Source organism: Eretmochelys imbricata, chromosome 1 (genome assembly GCF_965152235.1).
Source record: "Eretmochelys imbricata isolate rEreImb1 chromosome 1, rEreImb1.hap1, whole genome shotgun sequence".
Classification (NCBI taxonomy): Eukaryota; Metazoa; Chordata; order Testudines; family Cheloniidae; genus Eretmochelys; species Eretmochelys imbricata.
Genome location: NC_135572.1, coordinates 189,000,811 through 189,021,085, shown reverse-complemented (window position 1 = coordinate 189,021,085; position 20,275 = coordinate 189,000,811). Strand labels below are relative to the sequence as shown.

General features: G+C 40.7%; 1 protein-coding gene across 1 annotated transcript in view; it reads left to right on the top strand.

Moving 5' to 3' along the window:
* The window catches only part of EPHA6 (EPH receptor A6), a 621,363-nt gene that overhangs the window by 201,674 nt on the left and 399,414 nt on the right, over window positions 1-20,275 (top strand). The gene's annotated exons all lie outside the window — the stretch shown is intronic.

Below are 20,275 nucleotides of genomic sequence, written 5' to 3'. Positions count from 1 at the left end.
TGCCTTAGCTGCAGCTGGAGATTCATGATTGACTGGGAGATCCTCTAGGATCGAGCAGTCGATCACAATCGACCAGTTGGTGACCACTGCTCTAGATAATACTTAGTCCTGCCTTGAGTGCAGGGGGCAGAACCAGATGACCTCTTGAGGTCCCTTCCAGTCCTACATTTCTATGATTCTCTGAAACATAGGACTTAGGTACCTCAGTCACTTGGACATTTTTGATAATTGTATCCATTGATGCTAATATTAAGGAAAAATATAGTGTTCCCATATTAAATACCAAACATTTAACAGTAACAAGGGTTATGTTCTTTATCAAATCACCACAACGTAAAGATGATTTTAACTCCCCTCCAAAATGATCTTTTGATAACCTTTGCTTGCTGGCTTGTTTATATTTTTATATATATAAATATATATATATAGGATATATTGTATTAGGATACAAAATTGTCTCTTATAAAGCGAAAGGATCACTTTTTTTTTTTAACAGTGACCTTTTTTAAAATATGTACATTGTTTTCTAGTACTTTTTTTCATGTTGTAGAGAAAATCAACATAGGGTATACTTAGTATGTATACTCGGTTGCCCTTTTATAACTTTCAGTGTAATAACTTAGGGCTAAATCCTGCAAACTGATCTACCCAGATGCACCTCTGCATGCAGGTATTGATCCATTAGGGCTCTGCATAGACACTGGGGAGTATCTGCATGCATCCCTTTTATTCCCCCCAGGATTTAGCCTTTACTTTTTTTCAGCATGGCAAAATTTACTAGATCTAGGTTACTAAATTGAGTAATTCTTTTTTAGTTGAGCAAAGGGCGAGTGTAGTTACCTTTAGCATAAGCATTAAATGTAATGAGCGAAAAGCTTTCCAAAAGAATGATAAATGCATTTAGTAACCTGAAAATTAAGATCCCATGCCTATCTGCATTGAAGTCAATGGTAATTTTGCCAATGAAGATAAGGAGAGAAGGATCAGGCCCTAAATGTGCCTACACTTTTTAGTCCAAAGTAGCATGTCCTTCTACAAGGTGAACATAAACTGGAGGTTTGTGTGTATGGAGACATTTTTAATATAATGCATGGACAGTAAGTTGGTAAACATCAGTAAACCATTTTAGATGATATATTAATAGCCAGATTGGTAATCAGTATTTGATTAAATTTTGTAAATTGCTGACGTATGATGTGACCTTATTCAGAGGTATCCCATAGTGTTACATAATGTCTTACAAAGTGATAGGATAATAAAATGGTTTACTGCATAGTACATTAACACAGCAGCTACAGGAATTTGTTTGCAATATTTTCTTAATAACCAAAGGAGATTGCTTGCCTGTAAACTCTGAACCATGGCAAGATAGAAGAGAAGTTATTTTGGTACATATAAATACAAACCTAGGGGCCCGTTTTTCAGAGGTGTTCAGTATCCAAAACTGCAGTTGAAATCAATGGGAATTGCTGGCGTCTTCAGCATCTCTGAAGATCAGGTCCATAGATATTCTATTCAGACATAAAAAAGGAAAAGAATGACAATGTTTTAGAAAGTAAAAGCCAGATTTTTTTTTTTTAAAAAAGTAGAGACCATTTGTGCAAGCATTTTCACACAAGAATTTGCACATTTACATTTTATTTATTCTTAGGCATCCATAACTATAGTATCTTGCTCGTGTTTATGTGCAAATACCTGAATTCTCCTTGCAAATATAGATAGGTGCTTAAGCCTTCTGCAGGAGCAAATGCCCAGTTTGAAAGCACTGGTGTGAAAACTCTGATTGCTAATGTACGCACATAAATGTATTTGTCTTTTTAATCTTCTCCCTTTAAAAAGTGGACCACATAATTTTTTCCTTGCAGTGGATTAGGTTACATGAGCAATCTCCAGTTCTATTAGAGACCATTACACATGGAAGAGGAAAAACAAGGTATGACTAATTATCACCAGTCTATTGTAATGCCAGGTGGCCACATGAAACTTGAGGCCAAAAAGTGAACACTGCAACTTAAAACATTAAAAACTGCAGCCTTATCATAAGGCTATAACAAAGAGGCTTGATTTTGAAACTATGGATACCAGGCTTGCCAAGATCCATTCTTTTGAATTCCTGGCCATGAAATTAAATCTACTTGGCTACTAGCACCACACTGACCACTGCATCCACATAGCTACAGTAGTGGGGAAAATCATCCAAGAAGACATAAGGACATGTCCCTGAACTAGGAAAGCCAGGACCAGCAATGCCAATAAAGAGTCAATGTGTTTACATGGGCTCTACCTTTTTCCAGGCATAGTGGCTGCAGGAGGAAAAGTGTGGATAAGGGAGGTATCAGATGGTTTGACTGTTTGATCAGCCACTGTGATTGGTGACTAGGATCACAAATCTAGTACACCAAATGGCTTATTGCAAGCACAGTGATCTTGAGGAGGTACATGGATTACTCTGTTCTTGAGGGGATGCTGTTCTCAAAATCAGGATTTAAAGATGTGTTATTGGGGAAAAGCAGAAATTACAAAAGGGATATGCTTTCTCAAGACTGGAGCATAATTGTCACCTTCTGAATCTCGTTTCCAAAACTCTTTTTTTTTTTGGTTCTAAAATGCAGATTTGATGACACTGGAATGTTTCACAAATTTGTGTTGGTTTTGCCAAATTGTTCATGTCAAAAAACAAAAACATTTAGAAATTCAAAATAATTTCATTTTGACACATTCTAAATCAAATGTTTTGATTCAAAACAACTTTTTGTTTTGAAATTTCCTTTAATCTTATTTTAAAAATAAATTTTAAGGCTCAAAATTGAAACATTTTGTTCAACCCAAAGGTTTTTTTTTTTTTTAGTTTGTTGAAAATTTCAAAAAAATTCATTTTCGAGTTGACCCAAAATAGTGTTTTTAACACTTTTTTTCCAGATTTGTCAATGAACTAGAAAATTATTTACACAGCTCTATTCCCAGCTCTCTGACCATAATAGGTAATGCTTTTATTTTTTGAATGATGAGGTCCCACCACTGAGATTTGGTGTATGCCTGTGATATCATTAAACCAGTCGTTGGGAATGAGACTTTCCACCATCAGCATTCCTAGCCAGACTCTAATATTGAGCAGGCAATAGCCATATAAGATATTGAGGACTGGCTTCTGCCCTTAGCTGGACAAAAGTAGCATCTGCTGGCTTCATTCGGAGTATCATGTGCACGTGAGTTTCTGTTGTTTAAATTCTGTGTCTTTGTATTTTTTTTCTCCAGTGGGAAAATGGACCTAAAATGAAAGGGAAATAAAACAGAATTTGAGATAGTGCATTTCAGAATGTGTAGGGAATGTGCCAGTGTGATCTATAGACTTTTAGCAACTTCTCTGAGTGTGGCCTATGGAAGGCACACTGTGCATTGTAAAATAGGACATAGTCCTCTGTATGCTTTCTCCAACATTGGGTAGCCAGATTCACTGGAACTTCCAAAATATCGTTATTATAGACTGTGAGTATAACTTTTGGGTGGGCTAGAGTTCACTTCATTGCTGTTCTCTGGTGCCTTAAAAAACCTGGAGACCCAGAGTTCAGTCTCTAAGGATTTTCAGCGAGGATTGCACAGGGTCAAACTCCCCACATTCAAGTCCCAAAAGGAACTAAAGAAATGAATTTAATAGAATAACTTTATAAAATCTTACGATAAAGAAAGAAATAATAATCTATTTTTACAGCATGACATGGCTATTTTATAATTCACAGACATTACCTTCACAGTTATACATAAACATAAATAAAGAAAACAAATTAAAATCTGAACAGTTCAGCCCCCACAGAAACACAGTGAGAAGAAACTGAGAGTTCTCAAAAGCTTAGGTTTTGTTCACCTAAGTCTCAGTTTGTCTTTGATCACCAAATCTATACAGTCTGCTGAGTCTAAAACAACATCTTCCCGCCACTTGCTTGTAGAAATCTTCAGTTGGAATCTGTGCACACTCTTCCTCTGCTGAAATCACTGCTAGCCAGTCAGCTGACTGATTAACCAACCACTCAGTAAAGTCACAAGTTTATAGATTTAAAGAAAACCCTGTTACAAGAAAATATAAAAAGAAATGACTCTTTCCCCATTACTACATTTAAAGAAAAGTTGGTGAATCAGATTACCAGCAGGAGAGTGAGTCTGTGTGTGTATGGGGGTGGGTTTTTGGAGGGGGGTGAGGGAGTGAGAGAACCTGGATTTGTGCAGGAAATGGCCTAACTTCATTATCATGCACATTGTGTAAAGAGTTGTCACTTTGGATGGGCTATCACCAGCAGGAGAGTGAATTTGTGTGGGGGGTGGAGGGTGAGAAAACCTGGATTTGTGCTGGAAATGGCCTAACCTGTTGCTCACTTTAGATAAGCTATTACCAGCAGGACAGTGGGGTGGGAGGAGGTATTGTTTCATATTCTCTGTGTATATATAAAGTCTGCTGCAGTTTCCACGGTATGCATCTGATGAAGTGAGCTGTAGCTCACGAAAGCTCATGCTCAAATAAATTGGTTAGTCTCTAAGGTGCCACAAGGACTCCTTTTCTTTTTGTGAATCAGATTAGTTGAACTTGGGACAATTTAACTAGAACAGTTTGGCTAAAATCAAAGAACATTCAAAGCATACAATTAAAATAAAAGAAATTATTTTCCCACCCACTTTCCCCTTGCTATAATTAGCATTACCCATGTGTCATAAATATAAAGGGAAGAGTAACCACCTTTCTGTATACAGAACTATAAAATCCCTCCTGGCCAGAGGCAAAACCCTTTCACCTGTAAAGGGTTAAGAAGCTAAAATAACCTTGCTGGCACCTGACCAAAATGACCAATGAGGAGACAAGTTACTTTCAAAGCTGGAGGTGGGGGGAAGGCTCTGTCTGTCTTTGTGTGTGATGCTTTTGCCGGGAACAGATCCAGAATGCTCTTCAGAACTCCTGTAAAAAGTCAGTAAGCAGTCTAGCTAGAAATGCGTTAGATTTTCTTTTGTTTAATGGCTGGTAAAATAGCTGTGCTGAATGGAATGTATATTCTTGTTTTTGTGTCTTTTTGTAACTTAAGGTTTTGCCTAGAGGGATTCTCTATGTTTTGAATCTGATTACCCTGTAAGGTATTTACCATCCTGATTTTACAGAGGTGATTATTTTACCTTGTCTTTAATTAAAATTCTTAAAGAACCTGATTGCTTTTTCATTGTTCTTAAGATCAAGGGTTTGGGTCTGTGTTCACCTATGCAAATTGGTGAGGATTTTTATCCAGCCTTCCCCAGGAAAAGGGGTGTAGGGCTTGGGGGGATATTTTGGGGGGGAAGACGTTTCCAAGTGGGCTCTTTCCCTGTTCTTTGTTTAACACGCTTGGTGGTGGCAGCATAGGGTTCAAGGACAAGGCAAAGTTTGTACTTTGGGGAAGTTTTTAACCTAAGCTGGTAAGAATAAGCTTAGGGGGTCTTTCATGCAGGTCCCCCACATCTGTACTCTAGAGTTCAGAGTGGGGAAGGAACCTTGACACTATGCTTCCCTGTGATAACAATATCACTAACTTGCTGCATAATGCTTCAGAGTTAGGGACAACAGCCTGCTTCCTGCTCCTGGGCTCAGCTTCTCCCAACTCACACAGGGCACATGGCTGCATACCCAAAACTACCACACCCAATTCCAGAAGCTTCTGGATGTGGAGTGCTTAATCTGCCTAGCAACAATGACCCACACACAACCCATTCCTACCTCCCCGCAGTGGGTCTCTTAAAGGGATATCTCCCTATTAGGCACATGGGTTACATGAGCATATACTTATTGATCAAAATAACCTGCCAAAAATAAAAAGCATTGAGAGCTGTTATATCTTCAGACATAACTAATGTAAAACATTACAACTGATACTCTGCATAGGATTTATGACTCTGCAAAGATTGGTGGGATTTAGAGATAATTAGTGTCAGCTTGGGTACCTAAAATCAGAACCTAAATTCATATTTAGGAGATTAGTCAGTGAGCTGGTTCCATAGGTGCTGAATACTCAGAGCTCTCATTTTCTTCAGTTAGAGGAATTTGAGTACAGTTCCGCTGAAAATCAGACCGCAAGTGCTTGTGTCTGAAAACTTTAAGCAAAAGTTTACAAAGGTCATACATTCTTTGACACATCACTGGAGAATCAGGAAACGATTCTATATAGTAATGCTTTACAGATCACCACAGTCCATATACAGATCAAAACTGCAATCTTCCTATGCCAATCTCCTCATTTATTCATGTAGCTTCTTTGTTGACTTCGATGCCCAGAACAGATATGCTTCTCTCAAATCACTGACACAGCTTCACTGGGTAGAGGATAATTGCTAGTGTTCTTCTAAGCATAGCTGAGAAGGACAATGGATTTTTTTTTCTTTTTTTAACGTGAGTAACTGAATTTATTTTTGCGAGCTGCAGCTTATGCAGGCTTGACTGACAGGATCCAAAGCAAAATGAAATTGTTCAGACAACTCGTTGGACTCTTTTATGAATACATATTAAAGATATACACATGCATCCACACAAAATAAATTTCAGGCCTTATTTACTTTTCTTACATTATTTTTATTTACTTTGTGTAAGCTGTTTACAGAGTGCTTGAAATTCCTGGAGCCTGAACCCCCAGATGGAGTCCTCACCCCCCGCAGAACCTCGACTCGCTGCCCCAGCCCAGAGCCCCCTACCACACCTTGAATCCCTCATCCCTGGTCCCAGCCCAGAGCCCTCACCCCCTCCCACACCCCAACCCCCTGCCTCAACCCACAGCCCCTTCCCACACCCCAAATCCTTCAGCCCCACCCCCCAGCCTGGAGTCCCTCCTGCATCCCCAGCCCCACTCCAGAGCCTGCACCCCCAGCCAGAACCCTCACCCCCTCCCGCACGCCAACTCTCTAGTCCAGCCTAGTGAAAGTGAGTGCGGGTGGGAGAGAGTGAGCTACCGAGGGAGGAGGAATGTAGTGGGCAGGGGCGAGGCCTCGGTGGAAGGGGTGGGGCTCGGGTGTTCAGTTTTGTGCGACTAGAATGTTGGCAACCCTATGCTTGATGAACAATACACGGTACGTGCAGACTTCTCTGTAAGGAAGCTTAGTATATATTATTAAGACAATTTCATTTATGATTATTAACGTGCTATTAGAAGACCCTGTTTTCAGTTGCTTGTAACTTTGCCAAACTTCACTCATTCAGACTGAGATTTTTCATACTTTCTTTCTGCCTCAGGTTAATTTTTGTTGTTGTTGTTTCAGCAAAAACAGTTCAGCCATTTCTGAAAATGAAGTCAAGAGAAAATAGAGTTCTGCCAACATTAAAAGCATTTTCCAACCATTTCTTTGAAGAGCCCTATTGCCTCCAAAGTAGTCATTTTGCTAAAATCTCTGAGCACTTCAGCTCTACGTGGATCTCTAATATGGCAATCACTCTGAACATGTTCATGTGCAGACAGGGAGACAATGCAACAGCGGTAGCAGTGGCTCCTTTGGTCCATGGAAAGTGTGCTGGGTGATGAGACCATGAATTGTAGTCTCAGCTCATCGACTGACTGCTGTGAATAATTCTGTGTGCTTTGCCACTCTTATTATTAAGGAAGATTTCATGTCCCTACATCAGGAGGCAGGCAAATATAATTTCCCCCATTTAACAGATGTAGTAATTGAAAGATTGTACCGAGGCCCCTTCTGGTAAAGCTGGGGCTAGAACTCAGGAGGTAGAGTACTGTGCTGTGCCCTTCAAAAGGCACAGTACAGACACAGGCCTGGTTTACACTGGCGGGGGAGGGGGCGCGCGAGCTAAGTCGGTCTAATTATGCAACTTCAGCTACAAAAATAGTGTAGCTGAAGTCGACATACTTAGAGCTACTTACCGCGGTGTCTTCACTGCGGTAGGTTGACTGCTGCCGCTCTCCCGTTGACTCCGCCGACATTTCTCACTCCGATGGAGTACCAGAGTTGACGGGAGAGTGCTCGGCGGTCGATTTATCGTGTCTTACCTCGACGTGATAAATCGACCCCCGCTGGATCGATCACTCTGGAGGTAAGTGTAGACATGCCCATAGAAGGTACAAGATGGGGGAGGAGAGGGAGACAAAGATGACTTAATCTTTCTTTGTGTCTCCCAGCCCCTAGTATAGGTCAGAGCAGCTCTGATGGCGGGCCTGACTTAAAGCAGCCTTACCTTTTTGCCTGTCGGTTTCTCTGCAGTTTAGAACTGCCAAAGCACAAAGTGCTCTGGACATTCACCCTCCTTTTTGTGACAGTGTCTCCTTCTGCTGTGTCACATGCCTATGCCAGAGGTGCAGGGGTGGGGGGGGAGAGGGGGTATTGTCTGCACAGCCTTGTGCAATTTTAGTTGTGCCATTTCCTAAATTTGGGGTGCTTGATTTCACAACTTTAATGTCCTTTTATCATAGCTGTTGCATATAATTTAGATTTACAGCACTTTAAAATGTAGTAGGTGCCTGACAGTGACATATAAAGATGTGGTCCCTGTATTAAAGAGCTTACAATCAACATTCAGACGTGATGTGACAAAGTGGAGCAAAAAGGGGGAAAAGTGAAATGGAGAGAGAAGGTTAACAGTAATAATATACCCAGGGTGCAGAGTGGCGCAGTGTGAAAAATAAATCTTGACTTTGTTCTCTTCCACAAGGACATCCTGGTGTCTGTGAGTGGGATGGTGTCCTGAACAGTAACCTTTGTTTCAGCTAGTGCTCTCCCCTTATGTCTCCAAATCCTAGGAAACCAATCATGGGAGATGGACTTTTGTGGGTATGGTGAGAACCTTTGAAAATATTCCCAGACAAAAACTGTTAAGAGTGAGTTACAGTTGCGAGTACAGATTGGTAGTATATTATAGGGATATTGTAACAAAGTAAGCATTATAAACCCAGGAAATACAGAGTTAAGTTTAAACTTTAAAAAATCCAAACATGTTAAGGTATGAAAATGTACAGTTAAAGCATCCAGACAACCTTAACTCTGCCCTTTAGTGACACCATGCAAGAACCACATGATTGTTGATGTTTTAGTGTTTGTGGCCTCTGAAAAAAGATACATTTTTAGTTTTTCCTCCTCATGGGGAAAGCTTACTTTAAAAAAAATTTCTGGGCAGTGGTCTGTAACTGGGAATAGGACTGGTACTTCGTCTATATGCATTTCTACTGAAGAGACTAATTAAAAGGTGATGTTCCAATGGTACCCATCCCTTCTTGAATCAAAATACTTCTAAAATGTTGCCTGAGAGAACTACGTTTTTCAACATGAAGTGGAATGTCCAATAGTGACAATATCCTGGGCATTTGCCCTGGATTCAGGAATCACTGCTTTAAGAAACCTAACTTCCCTTGGACCTTCTAGTAATTCTTGTAGGCCTCCCTGTAACAAAACTATCAGTTGAAAAAGCTCTTCGCTTATTTCTCATTTCTTGGCGACAGTGACATGCTCCACAGCTGTGTACTGGAAACAGAAAGATTGCAAAGATACAATTGCTTTCTTTGGAACTGATTTTATTTAACTACGGAGAAGAGAAGCCAAATTATATAGCAATCACTGAGGTCAGGATTTTTGAAAGAAACAAGCTGAGCACCCAAAAAATCACTAGAGACACTTTGAATGGGCCTGACTTGCTGAAAGCGATGAGCATACCCGTTCTGAAAATCAAGCCCCTTTAAGGTATCTCCAGTGGGGCACCCAAAATCACTAGTTTCTCTTTTGAAAATTTTGACCCTAGTGATTTCTATCCAGTTTTGCTTCTCTTCTTTGTACTTCAATAAAATAATCTCTCAAAGTCTGGGTAAATTTAATTACTTATGAAATACCTGACACATATGTAGACTTTTTTTCATTTGTCTGGTTCTTCTCTTTCTTCCCCCATAAGTGTATGTATATTTGTTGAATTTTACAGCTGCACTGTACACTCTCCCATGTTGTCTTGGTATGCTAAAATTCTTTTAGTTTGTGAAAATAATTAAGTAAACTTAAAAAATTACACAGTAAAATGCATGAAAACTTAAGTGCATATTCCTCCATTTGCAGAATCTCAAAATCACTTTTCCCCCACACATAGCTGTCACAGTCACATTAGCTTCATTTCATATTCTGCTAGCTGCAAAGACAGTTATGTATAGATATTTTTGAAAAGATGGACAAAATATTTGTATTATACTGTGAAGGTATTAATGTTAATTGTATTCATAAGTGTAAGTTTAATCAAGTAAACATGTACCTCATTGGTGTCCTGTGGAAACAAATATGCTCTATTTCAAAAACAAACCAATTATATTTCAGATATTATTTATAACAAGGTTGTCTGGACATTTAATTGATGATCGTCCAAGGCCAAGAATAGTAAAATGGGGGGAGAGCTTTCTCCTGGGCTGCTCCAAGACTGTGGAATAAACTCTCACAGGAACTAAGGATAGTGACAAACCTCACCCCACTTGGAAAGCAAGGCAAATTTCTTTGACCTTGTCTCTCTGACATATAGCAGTGTATGTGTTTGGATTTTTTTAAAATAAAATACACAACAAAACACTCCACTGCACACACTTCACCCCCTGCAGAAAGCATGAGAGAACAAACATATGACAGCTATTAAGTCAAGTTGGTGCTTGGAAGGCACTTAGATCCTACAATGATGGGTATATAAGAACCTACATATAATAGAACAAAGCTGAAAAAACAGATTTTTCCAAGTGCTACAGGATTTGACCTGACATTGATAACGACCAATTAAATTAATAAAGGCATTAGCACAAAAATATTAAACACAAGAAAGTGAAAGATATATTTAAGAAAACTTGGAGGAACATTTTTCCAAATAATCTACTTAACTCTATGAAAGGTAATGTGAGATGGATTAGCCAAAAGCAAATTGAATGTCCTGAATTAACTCAGTGGGAAAACACACAAAGTTAAAATGATAAAGGTAGTGGAGAAAGCAACTAGCAAAAGGGTCTAAAACATTTCATATGAAACCAAATTATCCAAAGGATAATACAGCAGACACTTTCTCTGCTTTTGGAAAATCTATAAAGATTAAAAAGCACCAATGGGCGAATTATTTCAAAATTGTTTAACCAGATGTGAATCCAAGTTCCCAACTGAAGGGAGGCTTAGCAGTGGCTAGAATGCGGAGTGCCAGTCGTCCTTTCAGACTTTTCAGAAGCTATCTATAACTGGGAAATGACAAACATTAGGTGTTGATTGGACCCTAAGAGAAATGCTGAAATCAGCTCTGGTCACTGCATGATTGTTAGGTTTCAGAGTAACAGCCATGTTAGTCTGTATTTGCAAAAAGAAAAGGAGTACTTGTGGCACCTTAGAGACTAACCAATTTATTTGAGCATAAGCTTTCGTGAGCTACAGCTCACTCCATCGGATGCATACTGTGGAAAGTATAGAAGATCTTTTATACACACAAAGCATGAAAAAATGGGTGTTTACCACCACAAAAGGTTTTCTCTTCCCCCACCCCACTCTCCTGCTGGTAATAGCTTATCTAAAGTGATCACTCTCCTTACAATGTCTATGATAATCAAGGTGAGCCATTTCCAGCACAAATCCAGGGTTTAACAAGAACGTCTGAGGGGGGAGGGAGGGAGGAAAAAACAAGGGGAAATAGGTTACCTTGCATAATGACTTAGTCACTCTCAGTCTCTATTCAAGCCTAAGTTAATTGTATCCAATTTGCAAATGAATTTCAATTCAACAGTCTCTCGCTGGAGTCTGGTTTTGAAGTTTTTTTGTTGTAATATCACAACTTTCATGTCTGTAATCGCGTGACCAGAGAGATTGAAGTGTTCTCTGGCTGATTTATGAATGTTATAATTTTTGACATCTGATTTGTGTCCATTTACTCTTTTACGTAGAGACTGTCCAGTTTGACCAATGTACATGACAGAGGGGCATTGCTGGCACATGATGGCATATATCACATTGGTGGATGTGCAGGTGAACAAGCCTCTGATAGTGTGGCTGATGTTATTAGGCCCTGTGATGGTGTCCCCTGAATAGATATGTGGGCACAGTTGGCAACGGGCTTTGTTGCAAGGATAGGATCCTGGGTTAATGGTTCTGTTGTGTGGTATGTGGTTGCTGGTGAGTATTTGCTTCAGGTTGGGGGGCTGTCTGTAGGCAAGGACTGGCCTGTCTCCCAAGATTTGTGAGAGTGTTGGGTCATCCTTCAGGATAGGTTGTAGATCCTTAATAATGCGTTGGAGGGTTTTTAATTGGGGGCTGAAGGTGACGGCTAGTGGCGTTCTGTTATTTTCTTTGTTAGGCCTGTCCTGTAGTAGGTGACTTCTGGGAACTCTTCTGGCTCTATCAGTCTGTTTCTTCACTTCCGCAGATGGGTATTGTAGTTGTAAGAATGCTTGATAGAGATCTTGTAGGTGTTTGTCTTTGTGTGAGGGGTTGGAGCAAATGTGGTTGTATCGCAGAGCTTGGCTGTAGACAGTGGATCGTGTGGTATGGTCAGGGTGAAAGCTGGAGGCATGTAGGTAGGAATAGCGGTCAGTAGGTTTCCGGTATAGGGGGGTGTTTATGTGACCATTGTTTATTAGCACTGTAGTGTCCAGGAAGTGGATCTCTTGTGTGGACTGGACCAGGCTGAGGTTGATGGTGGGATGGAAATTGTTGAAATCATGGTGGAATTCCTCAAGGGCTTCTTTTCCATGGGTCCAGATGATGAAGATGTCATCAATATAGCGCAAGTAGAGTAGGGGCATTAGGGGACGAGAGCTGAGGAAGCATTGTTCTAAGTCAGCCATAAAAATGTTGGCATACTGTGGGGCCACACGGGTACCCATAGCAGTGCCGCTGATTTGAAGGTATCCATTGTCCCCAAATGTAAAATAGTTATGGGTAAGGACAAAGTCACAAAGTTCAGCCACCAGGTTAGCCATAACATTATTGGGGATAGTGTTCTTGACGGCTTGTAGTCCATCTTTCTGTGGAATGTTGGTGTAGAGGGCTTCTACATCCATAGTGGCCAGGATGGTGTTATCAGGAAGATCACCGATGGATTGTAGTTTCCTCAGGAAGTCAGTGGTGTCTCGAAGGTAGCTGGGAGTGCTGGTAGCGTAGGGCCTGAGGAGGGAGTCTACATAGCCAGACAATCCTGCTGTCAGGGTGCCAATGCCTGAGATGATGGGGCGCCCAGGATTTCCAGGTTTATGGATCTTGGGTAGTAGATAGAATATCCTAGGTCGGGGCTCCAGGGGTGTGTCTGTGCGGATTTGATCTTGTGCTTTTTCAGGGAGTTTCTTGAGCAAATGCTGTAGTTTCTTTTGTGCTGGAAATGGCCCACCTTGATTATCATACATATTGTAAGGAGAGTGATCACTTTAGATAAGCTATTACCAGCAGGAGAGTGGGGTGGGGGGAGAGAAAACCTTTTGTAGTGGTAAACACCCATTTTTTCATGCTTTGTGTGTATAAAAGATCTATGCTTTCCACAGTATGCATCCGATGAAGTGAGCTGTAGCTCACGAAAGCTTATGCTCAAATAAATTGGTTAGTCTCTAAGGTGCCACAAGTGCTCCTTTTCTTTTTGCATGATTGTTGTACTGTATGTCAAAAGCAAAGCCTAGAAATGTAGTTGGAGTGTGTGCTAACACACAGAAAGAGGTTGTTTTGAGTCACTTCAGGAACAAGCCAATTGTTGCTCTTTGTTGCTAGCAAGATTTCTTAGTTGCAATCTTAAAAATGTTTGAGGAGAACCTGACAAAGCCCTTAAGAAGTGCAGAATAATATTCATCCATGCTATATAGTGCAGATATTCAGTGTTTAATGAACTATTGAATTCTGTCTAGCATGACAGGTACTGATAATATTAATATAATTGACTGCTCTCCTCATCTATGTTCAATAGTCTGTTTGGGTTTAGATAAACCACCAAAATTTTAAAAAAATGTGACTACATTCACTGCTCAAGTTATTATATGGGGAAAAAACAGCACTGAGTTGAACTGAAAACGATATTGGTATCTACCCATGAACTATTTTGTTGTTTCTCATTATAATTTTTTAATAAATGGCATCAGTAGGAAATTGAAATGTTTGAATGTCTGGAAACCAGCAACTGAAGAAGAGTAATGAAAAGACGGAAGAACAACTAATTTCATTTCCTTATGTATATGACATTCTTACATGTTCGGGCTACCCAAACAAAATACAAGGAATGACTAACCCTATCCAGGGTAGCTAAATGCTGGACACAGACCAACAAAAGATGGTCCCTGGAAAGTTGGTCACCTCAGTCCCTGGAAAAATCATGGAGCAAGTCCTCAAGGAATCAATTCTGAAGCACTGAGAGGATAGGAAAGTGATCAGGAACAGTCAGCATGGATTCACCAAGGGCAAGTCATGCCTGACTAATCTAATTGCCTTCTATGATGAGATAACTGGCTCTGTGGATGAAGGGAAAGCAGTGGACGTATTGTTCCTTGACTTTAGCAAAGCTTTTGACACGGTCTCCCACAGTATTCTTGCCAGCAAGTTAAAGAAGTATGGGCTGGATGAATGGACTATAAGGTGGATAGAAAGCTGGCTAGATTGTCGGGCTCAACGGGTAGTGATCCATGGCTCCATGTCCAGTTGGCAGCCGGTATCAAGTGGAGTGCCCCAGGGGTCGGTCCTGGGACTGGTTTTGTTCAATATCTTCATAAATGATCTGGAGGATGGTGTGGATTGCACCCTCAGCAAGTTTGCAGATGACACTAAACTGGGAGGAGTGGTAGATACGCTGGAGGGTAGGGATAGGATACAGAGGGACCTAGACAAATTGGAGGATTGGGCCAAAAGAAATCTGATGAGATTCAACAAGGACAAGTGCAGAGTCCTGCACTTAGGTCAGAAGAATCCAATGCACCGCTACAGACTAGGGACCGAATGGCTTGGCAGCAGTTCTGCAGAAAAGGACCTAGGGATTACAGTGGAAGAGAAGTTGGATATGAGTCAACAGTGTGCCCTTGTTGCCAAGAAGGCATTTTGGAATGTATAAGTAGGGGCATTGCCAGCAGATTGAGGGACGTGATCGTCCCCCTCTATTAGACATTGGTGAGGCCTCATCTGGAGTACTGTGTCCAGTTTTGGGCCCCACACTACAAGAAGGATGTGGAAAAATTGGAAAGAGTCCAGCGGAGGGCAACAAAAATGATTAGGGGACTGGAACACATGAGTTATGAGGAGAGGCTGAGGGAACTGGGGATGTTTAGTCTGCAGAAGAAAAGAATGAGGGGGGATTTGATAGCTGCTTTCAACTACCTGAAAGGGGGTTCCAAAGAGGATGGCCCTAGACTGTTCTCAGTGGTAGCAGATGACAGAACAAGGAGTAATGGCCTCAAGTTGCAGTGGGGGAGATTTAGGTTGGATATTAGGAAAAACTTTTTCACTAGGAGGGTGGTGAAACACTGGAATGCGTTACCTAGGGAGGTGGCAGAATCTCCTTCCTTAGAAGTTTTTAAGGTCAGGCTTGACAAAGCCCTGACTGGGATGATTTAGTCGGGGATTGGTCCTGCTTTGAGCAGGGGGTTGGACTAGATGACCTCCTAAGGTCCCTTCCAACCCTGATATTCTATGATTCTATGGTGAAATTTGGAAATGGAAACAAAAGCCAGTGAATGTGTGCAAGATAAGAAAATGGGGGGAAATAGCTGTATGCCTACTGAATAAAGCATAGTCCCAGCTCCCTCATGGGAAGTAAGGAGGAAAAATAGAGCAACGGCCTACCTCTTTGGTCATTCTTTTAGTGCCTCTTTTATTGGCTCCTCATTGTCCCTTTTCCTGTTCTTCATAGGGCCCCCATGGGGCTCTAATATTTTCTCTCTTTCTGCCATTTCTGTGTGTGATGTCATCCATTTACATGGCTTCAACTAGCATCTGTTTTTCAGCTCCTGACTTGACCCAATCCCCCCATCACAGCCCATTTCTTTAACAACTCCCATTGCATCTCTCACTGCCCTGAATGAGGCAGGGATCATGTGGAGAAAACAGTATATGATGATGTAATTAGTTTGCGTGATAATGCATACAACACAAGAGGGTAGAATTAATGTAGCACAGTCTCCCCTAATCCTGGCATTTCCTAACTTTGAATAGCTTGATTTTGCAACATTAACATTCTTTAAACATATTGTCAAGTATCAGAGGGGTAGCCGTGTTAGTCTGGATCTGTAAAAGCGACAAAGAGTCCTGTGGCAACTTATAGACTAACAGACATATTGGAGCATAAGCTTTCGTGGGTGAATACCCACTGCATGCATCCGATGAAGTGGGTATTAACCCACAAAAGCTTATGCTCCAATATGTCTGTTAGTCTAGAAGGTGCCACAGGACTCTTTGCCACTTCTAACATATTGTTTCATATGACATATAAAATATATGTTGTGATAGACCCAGGCCAGTTGGGTACAGCAGAGTAGCAGAAGGGAGATACACTGGCCACTGGATTAACAGTTTTGTCTTCCCTGACTGACCAGAGCAGGGCTGCTCCAGGCTAATGAGAACACCTGACTCCAATTAACCTGCAAAGAGTCAGGTTAGGCCATTAAGCTAATGTGACCCACTGACTCTAATTAAGGTCCCTCTGATAATATAAAAGGGCTCACTCCAGTCAGGCAGAGAGGAGCCAGGGGAGAGGAAGTGTGGCTGAAGAGCTGGTTAATGAAGACACCCTCAAGTTATTGGTAAGGGAGCCCTAAGGTAAGGGTGAAGAAAGGAGAAGCAGGAGAGCTGTGGGGAAGTGATCCAGGGAAATGTAGCAACTCTGGCAGTAAAAAGTTGGCTGCCAACGGCTGCTACCATTAAGGTCCCTGGGCCGGAACCCAGACTTCCCCCCAACCCACCACTACAGAAACACCTCCTGGGAGGGGAAAACAGGCCTCTGTCAGGACAGGAGGCTAAACTGTTTTGGCATGAGCCATAGGAGCAACAGAGACGGTGGGAACTCTCTCACCAATCTCCTTGCTGGCTTATGATGAAAAGGGCTCAGTAGACTGTATCCCTGGCCCTAGAGAGAGAAGGGCTACGTGGAGGGTTGCAGTGAGCCTCTGAGGCTAGCATAAACCGCCTGGAAGCGCAGGACCCACGGGGACAAGGTCAGAGCTGTGCCACAACATATATGGATTGTATTCGTCTCCCCAATTCTTTTGTATGTAGCTTTTAACTAGATTGTAAACTGTTTGTGGTTGGGGTTATCTTCTTGTATAGCTGGACTGTGATTAGCACATTGTGGGCATTACCGGAATACAAATAAGGTGTACCTTTTGTAAGATACTCGGATATTGCAGTGATGAGTGTAGTATAAAAACCTGGAGAGAGAGGAAGAGAGAGAGATATAATATGCAACAAAACAAATATGAAAATTGTACTTACCTGTCAGCCTCATGCTAATGAATAGTGAATGGAATGTGATAAGAATTAAGCACCAAAATGGACAAAGGGGCTATGTGTTTTAGTGGCTGTGGCAAATCTTATGCTACAAAAAAAAATAATTCAGCAATTAAACAGAACTCAAGAACATGACTGTTTTACTAGGATTACTGCTTAGGCAGTGCTGTAAAATTTGGAAACTAAAATGTCTCCAAAAACAAAGTGTAAAGGTTTTTTGAAAGATGAGATTATCACATAATAGTATTTTTGCCATGCAAGTGATTCATGCGAAAACAAACTTGTAATGACCACAAAAGAGCAAACAATATCCACTTTGAGGCTACCTGACACCCTTCTAAGTACTTTAACTGCTAGATAAGAGGTTAACCCTCGATTGTGCTGTATGAGAGAGAGAGAAATTGTGTATTGGGATGCGAAAGTGGTGATCAGTAAATGGATAACTGTCTTCAGAAAATTCATTAGAGCTTTGTGAAAGAGTTAATTTTCCTTCATGTTGTGGTTCAGTGTGTAATGCAAGATAAATTTCATGCCTTAAAGAAGGAAAGTAATATTGTATAATTTCTGCAATTTAAATATATTTTAGTCAAGCCCTGACAAAACTGCAATAAAGTACATATGCAGAAGGGTAATTATTTAGCAACCAACAGAATTAAAAATAGTAGTGCTTCCCTGGTACTTCATTGGAAAGAGAAACCTACTTTGGAGGCTTTGAACTGTACAGTCAAATATGCTGCTAATTATTTAACCATTAAGTCAACATATTATCATCCCCCTGGGTTTTACAAAAGTCAGATCTCATGTAGCTAGTATAATTACTAGCATACAGAGTTATTTCAGTTAGATAAAGTTAGGGGAAACAAAACCTCTACTGGCAATTTGGTGGTTAGAAAATATCCTGTGTGTTAGCAGAGATTATTTTTGGAATAATTCTGAAATTGGAATGCTTTTTCATTCTATAGTTTTTCATAGTTTGAGATGACTAAATAGCACAAACACACACAAAAAGTAACTTCTAACAATGACAGACTCCATGGGTATTAGTTGAAGAACATATTAAAGGTATGCAAACCTATCGCAGGGGACTTATTGAATAACCAGGATCCCTTCCAGCCTTACATTTCTATGATTCTATAATAGTAATTGTGACACATTCTCAGGATGTCCAGGACTGTGAGTCACCTTGTTACCCCACTGCCTCCAGTGACAGGAAGATCTCCTTGCGCTTAACTATGTGTCAGTCCCTGAACAATCTCCTCAAGGCTCTGCCAATCCTTACTTTGCCTTGCAGGTGAACAATGGGTTCACCCAATCCCTGAGCCCCTTGGAGCATTCCCCTGCAGCATCCAGCTTTTAGCCTTGGGACACTCACAGAAATTAGCAGGTAAACTGTCCCCAGAGCAACAGTGCACACACTAGCTTGTTTGGTCCAACTGAGGAACAGCACCAATATAACATCACAGCACTGAGATATATTTATAGTGAAAACAATCACAAGTTTATTATCAAATGTGAAAATTTAAGAGACATTGAATAAGGATAGTTATGGAAACAGAAATGATTACTTATAAAACACTTCCTAAAGTCTAAACTTTAACAGGCTAAATCCTTGTTTAAAGTAGTTTATCTCATCTATATATAAGAGCAACCATACTGGGTCAGACCAAAGGTCCATCTATCCCAGTATCCTGTCTTCCAGCAGTGGCCAATGCCAGGTGCTTCAGAGGGAATGAACGGAACAGGAAATCATCAAGTGATGCATCCCCTGTCACCTATTCCCAGCTTCTGGCAAACAGAGGCTAGGAACACCATCACTGCCTATCTTGGCTGATAGCCACTGATGGACCTATCCTCCATGAATGTATCTAGTTCTTTTTTGAACCCTGTTATAGTCTTGGCCTTCACAACATCCTCTGGCAAGGAGTTTGACAGATGGACTGTGCATTATATGAAGAAATACTTCCTTTTGTTTGTTTTTAAACCTGCTGCCTATTAATTTCATTTGGTTACCCTTAGTTTTTGTTACGAGAAGGAGTAAATAACACTTCCTTGTTTACTTTCTTCACACCAGTCATGATTTTATAGACCTCTATCATATCCCCCCTTCATCATAAAGTACCAGTCTTCTTATTAATCTGTCCTCATAAAACAATCTCCCAGCTTGTTCAGCCAACATGGCTGGGATCCCCTTCTCATGACTGCAAAAAGTGCTGTCTTTTTTGCTTCGGTGAAGGATAAAAAGGTGTCCTTATGCCTTCTTTCTATGTGCCCAAAGTTCATTGTTTTGCCCCCAGAGTCCAGATGACCCCAATGATTGATTCCCTAGTGTGCTGCCCAATGTTTGCCTTCACATCTTCTTGTTGATCTTGTATGCAAACGGTTTTCCAAACAGTTCCAATGGTTTACAGTATTTATTTTACATGTGAACCAAGGCAGACTGGTGAATGTGCATCCTTTGGTCAAACCTTGCTTGTCAGTCCTGCTTTGACTCAGACTTTAAAACATATTTTCCACATTTGAGGCCAACTTTTAAAATTTATGTAATGTATTTTGCATATTGGATTCTGTATAGGAAAAAATTGTGTGCTTAACTTTACTTTCTAAACACATGCAACCAGTTTCCTGTTAAAAGATTCTGGGAAGTTTAGTCCCGCAGTCATTTTGTGTACGAAGTAATACTTCTGTATAACTAGAACTACCACTAGAGAGTATACTATGGTGAAGTTGAGCACTATTTAGGGCCTTGATGCAGCAAAGAATTTAAGTACATAGCTAACTTTAATCCATGTGAGTAGCCAATTTGATTCAGTCCCTGGCTGAATCAGGTCCTAACATTTTTGTGCATCTTGATTTTTTTGGGCTGCACAAACTCTCGTTT